This window comes from Solanum stenotomum, chromosome 1 (assembly GCF_019186545.1).
Source record: "Solanum stenotomum isolate F172 chromosome 1, ASM1918654v1, whole genome shotgun sequence".
Taxonomy (NCBI): domain Eukaryota; kingdom Viridiplantae; phylum Streptophyta; class Magnoliopsida; order Solanales; family Solanaceae; genus Solanum; species Solanum stenotomum.
Window position 1 is genome coordinate 69521127 of NC_064282.1, and position 7497 is coordinate 69528623.

Consider the following 7497-nt stretch of genomic DNA (forward strand, 5'->3'; position numbering starts at 1 on the left):
GTGCGATTGGAAGCAACAAGTTTTTGACGCCGCTGCCGGTGACTTAAGAATTAATTTATATTTAATTTTCTTAAGTCTGCAATTAGATTGTTCAAGTGTTAATAACTTGATCGTATATCTTTTGTATTGTAGACACTTGATTCTTAAGTCTGGCCCAAAAAGGGGATCTTGTCGACCCAGACAACGAACCTGAAAGAGCATTGCGATATGAAGAAAGCTGGCGAATCAAGGACGTCAGCAAGAATTGGGATTGGGTCTCCTGGAAAATATTGAGGGTGACCGAGTAGAAAACATGAACAGTTAAGGACAAGAGGTACCCCAATTATATCGGCAAGACTAGTCCCTGATGTGGCAGTCCTACTAATAACCAATGTGGCATCAAGTATAAGAACGCCACCAACGGGTGTCAGATTTGAGCTAAAACAAAACATGGTGCAACTCATCCACGCTATGGGGCAATTCTCCGGTCTCCCTCACGAGGATCCCCAAGTATATATAAGGAATATTCTGGAGATAAGCGATACATATATCCCGAATAGGGTTTCATTGGATTATGTGAGGTTGAATCTTTTTCCACACTCATTATTGGGAGTAGTGATGCTTATCGTGACCAACGACACTACTTCCAATTCAAGTGTCTACGATCGTCGATAATATAGTAACCCAACTGAGGGTTGGGATCGTCCCAAGGGAGTGGTGTTGATAATTTATAGAAAAATAAAATTTAGTTCTAACTAGTCGTAGCTAAAGATATTAACGAGTAAAAACATTATAAATTAAAGGGGGACACAAAAGTGTCAAATATCGATTTGGGGGGTTTTGTCACAAGTAATCTAAAATTAGCGAAATCAACAAGAAAATCTAACAATGAGAGGGAGATTCTTGGGATGTGATCGGAATACGGGTTAATCTAAATTATTGGGTACATGCTTTTGATAGAGAATTTATAGAGTAATAGTGACTAGGCTAAGCTATATGTGGGAATAAATTCTCTCTCGAGCAACTTAATCCGTTTCAAATGGGTTCCTCTCGGACACCCACTTGCCGCATGATGATCAGCCTACGCCTTACCCCACTCACTCTCTCGAGTTGAGTGTTAGGATATGGGACTAGGGCTCACCCTCTCAGCCTGAACCTCATGTCAACTCACTCCTTAGGTCATCAGTCTAGCAGTCTTGGTTTCACGACCTCTCTCTCTCGAGCAAGCCGAAAACACATGGGTGGACTTGTATTTGCAACTACAAACCCATTAAATTCAACCACAACTACTAGGTGAAATCACCATTAAACTACATTTAATCTATCAACAAGCAAGACCCAACAATAATATTAACCCATATTCGCTAAATCACACCCCAAGAATGGGGTTTTTAGCCACACATCAAGAGATAGAAATTTATACCTAAATGAGCTTGCATTCAGATAGGTATGAAGATTTTAGTCTTGTTACATGCCAAGAATGAAGAAATCAAGAGACCCAAGTCCAAATCCTTAGAGATGAAACTCTCTTCTTCTTCAAGTTTTCAAAACCCTCTCTAACTCAAAGCAAAAATAAAAAGTATTATGAAAATTATAATAATTTCTTTTCACACTAAAAATCTGATACTAAGCTATAACTCTCAACGAGTATTTATAGTTTTCAAAAATATGTGCTGCAGTGGATCATTCGGCGACATTAGTCGGTATCACCGATCAACTCGGCGATTCGCCCTTTGGTGTAATTCATCGCCGTCTCGTACCAACCCTCTGCATCGTCGTGCTCTGGGCCATTGGGCGGTATGATACTGCTTCACGGAACTGCTCGACGATGCACTGACTGCTCTCTTTTTTCGCCGACTTGATCCTCTTCTTCAAGGCTCATCACACTGGAACAAAATTCGAAGTGAGACCCTTTGGCGACTCGCCAAGTGGACTCGGCGATCCTCATGCCTTCATTTCTTTGTTCTTTTCATGCTTTTCGTTCCTTTTTGCAATGTAGTGTTCATGCTTTCCTAAAAACTTCACATACCTGAAACTTAAGGGTTTTCATCATATATTGAGATAAAATAGGCATTTGAGGAAACAATTTCTATTAAAATATAGCCCTAAATGAGTCCAATTTGTGGACTCATCAACACTCCCAACTTAAACTTTTGCTTGTCCTCAAGCAAACTCAAGTTCAGCCGTTCAAAAAGGGTGTCTCAAACAGTGCTACACAAGACTCAATCATGAATGCACAGAACAAGACTCGATTTACTTATGCAAGGATCAATTGTGTACTTAGATTCAAGTTGTGACACACCATTACCAAAGATTCTCATGCTCACAATACTTGCTTCAAATGCTCTTCAAATGCCCTCACACAAATAATGATTCCATATTCACACAATGGTTTCACAGTTTAAAGCTTTGGAATCAGATGCAACAGTCACACTCACAAAGAAGAACATAATGCATGCTTTCACCCATAGGTCTGCCCGTATTTTCCAATCAACATTTGTTTCAGCTCACTCAAGATCAAAAAGGTCTTTTCAAGGCTTGTAATGGGGCAGAGTGCAAAGGTATGATCATTTAGTCTTAATGACTTTCATCCTCATGAGGTGTGGTGCTCGCAACATTTCCTTTCCTTTTCCTATATCATTCTCTTCAGTGCTCATAAGTCATCCTATTATTCACTATCCATGGATTGTTAGGGAACCCCATTTCTTTTTTCAACTTTATTCCACAACTTTTCTTTTTCATTCGTTTTCCTTTTCTTTTATGTTTTTTTTATGGAGGGGTTCCATTTTCCTCAAAACCATGGGTAAGAGGGACTTTCTTGCACTTCTTGATTTGCCTTCTCTTTTCACCACACCCCCAACTTTGGCCTAAGTTGGATATTCAAACTAACCACACTTTTATGAGGATTATGGGTAGTGGAGAAAGAATGGTTTAGGTTTCATCAAGTTTCTTCCAAAGGAATGGTAAGGTTCAAGGGGGTGTTCAAAAGAGAATCACACACTCACAAGGTAAGTCACAAAAGAGGTATAATTTCAAATTGGCTCACACTCATACAAATTGCCTAAGATCATATCAAGAGAAAGCTTCACTTAGTTGACCGGACCAACGGGGCAAATTCTAGGATCTATCATGCATAGTTCACAGGTAAGCTCATCACACTAGGCATTGATACTATAAGTTAAACAAGACTCCACACTTTCGCTAGTGTGCAATGATCATCACAAGAGAATTAATTTGATACAAGGCTAGTCATAACGACATGCAAAGAGTTCACGTATTATCTATGCAACTTCATTTGGACTCATCTTAGCCGCGCATTCATGTTCAATCGATTGAGAGCACTATTCAAGTCATCGGTATTGTTGGAACCGAGACTCAAATTTTTGCAGAAGAACAGCCACATTCAACACACGAGGGGTGGAAAATGTACGAAAAATTCAAAATTTTTTGAAAGGATCAAAATCGTTATGCAATTTAAAATAAAAGGAGCCACAACTCAAACATCCACAAAAAGCAGTGTAAGCACAATTTATAAACATAACAACCCAAATATAAACAAAATACCAACATTAAATAGCACACAAAGGTGGGCTTCACCCCACCACAATTAAAAGCAATTTGTCCTCAAATGCAAATAACAGAATATCCAAAATTTAGGATAAAGAAAGATAGAGAAAGAGGTAAAGAAGTGATCCTGGCTAATCGGTTGTTCTATCTGTTTGGGCTTCAGTACCCAGAGTGACCTCCAGAAGGACCAACTTTATTGGATCCAATAGCAGGAGCTTTTGCTAAGGAAGCCTGCACAACAACATCTATTATTATTTCTTCAGTCTCGGTTATGTCGTCCGCTATAGCTTCTTCAAACATCTCTTCATCAGTCTCTGCCTCTGATTCGGGATCGACTGTATGCTTTATTCCATCTTCGTGTCCTATGGTAGTCTGAGGCATTTCGGGAACATCTGAAATTTCCACTATTCCAAAGATCATGGACATATCGGTGGACTTTAGGTAGTCCACATCTTTCTTCAATTCTGCAATGGTGGCCTTTAAGGCTATTACCTCCTCTATGGCTCCTTGGTCGTGCTTACACACTACCATCCTGGCCACTAGAGAATCAATAGTAGTGCTCATTGGTTTCACAGCATCATCTAGGGCAACCTGAATCATACCTAGAATGGAGCTTTCTATGTTGGCAGTCCGACAATTAGCAGATTGGGCATGCTGTCCCATTCAGATCAAGGATGCTTGAGTGATCTGCCCACATGAGGCAGCGACTATAATAGGTCTGGGTGGTAATGAGGCAGCAGAGGGACCTGGAGGGTTAGCAGAAGTGGTCATGACATCAGATGTACCTGAAGACCCAGGGGCTGGAGTAGGCAAAGATACCTCGGCAGGTATAGATCCAGTGGCCACAGCTTCCTTCTGTTTCTTTTCTGCTTGGTCCTTAAGATATTAAACTTTGATCTTTCGAATACTGGTAGAGGTGGCGGCAACCACTTTCACATCCTTTTTTGCATCTCTAGGCACTCGAGCTCTTTTGCACAATGCAATGATTAATATTGGAAAAGGGAGAGATGTCTGGCTTTACTTTGCATGCTTATGGATCTCGAAGGCAATGATCATCCTTAGATTTATCTTGGTCTTCTCTATAATGCATCCAAGACAAGCTGCCTTACCAAGGAGAAAAATTGATTCATTCTGTGATGGCATAATTGTGTTGCTGATGAACCCGAACCAGTATCTCGCAACTATGCTCAGTTCTTTCTTTTCAATCGAAACACCTTCTGCCACCCATTTCGGAGCATTATCATCTGAGATTAGCGGGGCTAACCACTTTTTCATTGCATCCAACATCTCTGTTCTGATCAAGTGCTGGTAGTGATCATTAATTTTATCGAACATACCCAAGACTATATTTATAGCCTCACTGTCACAAGCACCTTCCTTCCTCTAACAACCACGTAGTCAACTGCTTTGAACGACGATACCAGCCTCTTTTGTTGAGGTACCAATGCACTGTATGCATTGTAGAATTCTCTGACCCAGCTTGGTATATACGAGCCACGGGGCTTTGTAAAGATTTGGAATTTGTGATATTTCAGGCACTCTATTTTTTCAGGATACTTATCGATCACCCCATCTATGGACAACTATTTTTCCTCAATGATTGTTCTCAACCCCTCAGACTTTAATCTATTCCTTGATTTAGGTGGGGGACCTTGTACTGGAAGTGCCAATACTATTACCTACTCTGGAGCTGCAGGAGTCGGAGTGCTGGATCGAGGATTTCTGATCCGAGATGGGTCATTTACTTGTTTAGATTGTGGTTCATTCCTCTGTGCCTCCATCAGTTCATCTTCATTTGTACCCATACTATCACTACTATATGTTGTTGGGTTATTGGTGTAAAAACCGGTACTATCAGAGCTTGCATATGATAGCTCAATGGTTTTGTCCCTGCCCTTGCCTTTCCCACCCGTTGTGGAAAGTTTTATGGCCTTGTTCCTGGATGCTGTTGCATCCTCATTGAGCGTGATCCCTTTTTATTTGCCTCGGGGTGGTGTGTTGCTACCTGCTTTGTTAGGTTTAGTCATATCTACAAAAGATTGGGAAGAGTTAGGAGATAAATCAAGTAGAAGCACATGTAATCTTCTGCAGGAAAACTCGCCATGTGGATTGACGAGTCCCCGAACTTTTTTGATGAGCTAACTCGAGCTCGCCGCAAGGGTTGGCTTCAAATTATAGCAAGTTGGTGATGGGAAGGTATACTCGGTGAATCTCCGACCACTTTAGGCGAGCAAGGGTTTGTCCGCCTAAAGTTACAGTGAATAAGGGTCTCAGGGATGCAATAAAGGGCGCTAAGAATACTTTTGGTGAGTCACCGAGTGCTTTCGGCGCCCCTCAGACTTCTGGCCAAAAGTTATAGTATCAACTATCAATCAATGCACCAAATTATCGGTGAAATGAGGACATTAGGTGAACCGTCGAGTCGTTAGACGAGCTCAACCTAGCTTGCCAATCGACCCAACGTGCCTATTTTCAACCCATCTTTTCGAATTCAACTCCGCAAACCCTGAATTTGAAATCAAAGCATGAACTCACGAGATTTTAACAAGGCCCATACTACCCATCACCCCGGAATACTAAGACTTCTCCCGGGTTTGCCAAGTTTGGCCACTTTGACGATATTTGCTCTTAAGAGTGGTGTCACCTGCTCTATTATTGCGTAATTTTTTGTCATTTAGCGCAAACGTGGGCTACTCAGAATTCACTCAATCAATTGAACCACAAGCAATCACAACCCAATGAGATTTCATTCAATTATAACCACAACAAATACGGGCATTTGACGATCAAAGCACTACATGCAAAATTTTCAAATTGAAATAGACATGCACACATTCTAATTCTAGCAGAGAGACCCAACACACTTCAATAGGATACGATCACTGCAAAAGAGTATAAACTATTCGAAAATAAACTTGGGGTTCTGAGAACTTATCTTTTGTGCCGATTAAAATGTGATTTAAAAGCTAAGCAACAAAGAAATGCAATTTCGAGCACAAGTCAACTAACCAAAATACTATTATAATGCTAAAATAGGGAAAACACTACCTTGGTGTGAGTTTGTGAAGATTAAGAGCAAGGGAAAATGAAGGATTTCAAACTTCTAGGACTTTTGGCCATTATAAACCGTCCAGTTCGTGCCCATTCGACGACATTAGTTGCATTCGCCGATCCAATCGGTGACACACTGAGTTGTCATTTGGCTCACTGAGTTTTATAGAACCTTCAGTCAAGTGAGTGTCTAAACGACGATCTTCATCGTGATCGCCAACCTGTTTGGCGATTCACTGAATGAAACTATTAACTCGCCAAACACAATTTCCACACTTTAACCTATACATTCAACACACAGTTATTTCTGAAACAATAATAAAGCATTTAAAAAGGTGTTGGGTTGCCTCCCAAACATCGCCTTAGTTAACGTCGTGGCACAACACATGTCAGCTGTCAAATTCCATTTTTGGGGTTAGCCGTAGTATCAATAGGCAGCCCCTTGTTTTGTTTCGAGTGTAGATCGAGCTACGCATGACTCATAAGGTTCTCGAGCAGCTGGACAACTCTGGATTGAGACCAAATCAATCGCTTCATTCCTTTAATGTCTTCCTTTATTTCTTCCAGTTTTCTATCTTTCTTAGTTACCTTGTGGAGAATGACTGAGAGCATGCCCTCAAGGAGTTTAACCTCATTGTTCTTAGGACTTCTTCGCTCATTAGGAGGGATGTATTTATCCTTCCTTTTGTACTGGACTTCAATCTTCACCATCTTTTTGGCCAATTCATCAATCTGAGTCATTATAGTGGCCAACATGAAGTCTTTTTCTTCCTCTGGGTGCGTTTCAGCCATTTGATTAAGCAGTTGGGCTGCTTTCACATATGACTATTTTGCAAGGCCTCCCGACATGAGTTAGTCGACCAACCTCTTGGTTTCGGGACCAAGGCTTCTGTAGAAGTA